At 39.2% G+C, this 798-nt stretch overlaps 1 long non-coding RNA gene across 1 annotated transcript; it reads left to right on the forward strand.

Moving 5' to 3' along the window:
* The first annotated feature begins 10 nt into the window (after positions 1-10).
* LOC103399387 (uncharacterized) lies at positions 11-771 on the forward strand. Its single transcript, XR_523631.2, has 3 exons — positions 11-72; positions 141-178; positions 633-771. It is a non-coding gene; the product is annotated as an uncharacterized LOC103399387 (long non-coding RNA).
* Positions 772-798: the final 27 nt, after the last annotated feature.

The raw sequence follows: 798 nt of genomic DNA on the forward strand, positions 1-798 counted from the left end.
TTTTTTTTGCAGGTTATTTCTGCAATGACTCCTAATGATGACTTCGCAGGCTTTGAACCAACAAGACCACAGGTTAGTCATACGACATCTGCGATACCGTTTTCGAGTCTATCCATTTTTAATAGGACTTTCCTCCACAGAAACCTGGTTTCTATGAACCAAATGTGGAAGAAGCCCAGTGAGTATTCTTATGGAGTCACTAATTAAAACCCATTAGTATTGTTGTTTTTAAAAATGTTTTTGTAATTGCAGGCATTGGCAGCTTTAACGTTGAGTGCTTATCATTAAAATGTAATTATTGATAACGACCAATGGCAGGCATGTACTGTATTTCGCACCATACTTTCAGCGGCGGCCTGTCTGAACAAATTCACATCTTTATGACACCGTTACCTTTATTGAAAACATTAATATTAAGCAGAAACGTAGTACAATGAGTCGTTATATATCATAGCTAACTCAAGTAGCCATAATAACGCAACCATTACTAAAGCGACAAACCCACATGCACGGGTTTTTTAAAAAAATAATATGATTCTAATACTGTTCTGGCCAGCACAGAAGACCTGGCTAGCTTTGGTGCTATATACGTCATGGTAATGATTGTATTTTGTCACTTTACTATCCATAAGGAATTCTCATTACAAGCGCCTGACTGTGCCGTACATGTCTCAAGGACAAGGTCAGCTGAGTGCCCCAAGAGGCGCTGTAGTATTTGTATTTGGTGAAGAGGACAAGGATGGGATGGTGACCGTCATATACGACGGACAGGTAAGAAAACAGCGACAGCAAGTTTAA

The sequence above is a fragment of the Cynoglossus semilaevis genome, unplaced genomic scaffold, assembly GCF_000523025.1.
Source record: "Cynoglossus semilaevis isolate Cse_v1.0 unplaced genomic scaffold, Cse_v1.0 C19040084, whole genome shotgun sequence".
Taxonomy (NCBI): Eukaryota; Metazoa; Chordata; class Actinopteri; order Pleuronectiformes; family Cynoglossidae; genus Cynoglossus; species Cynoglossus semilaevis.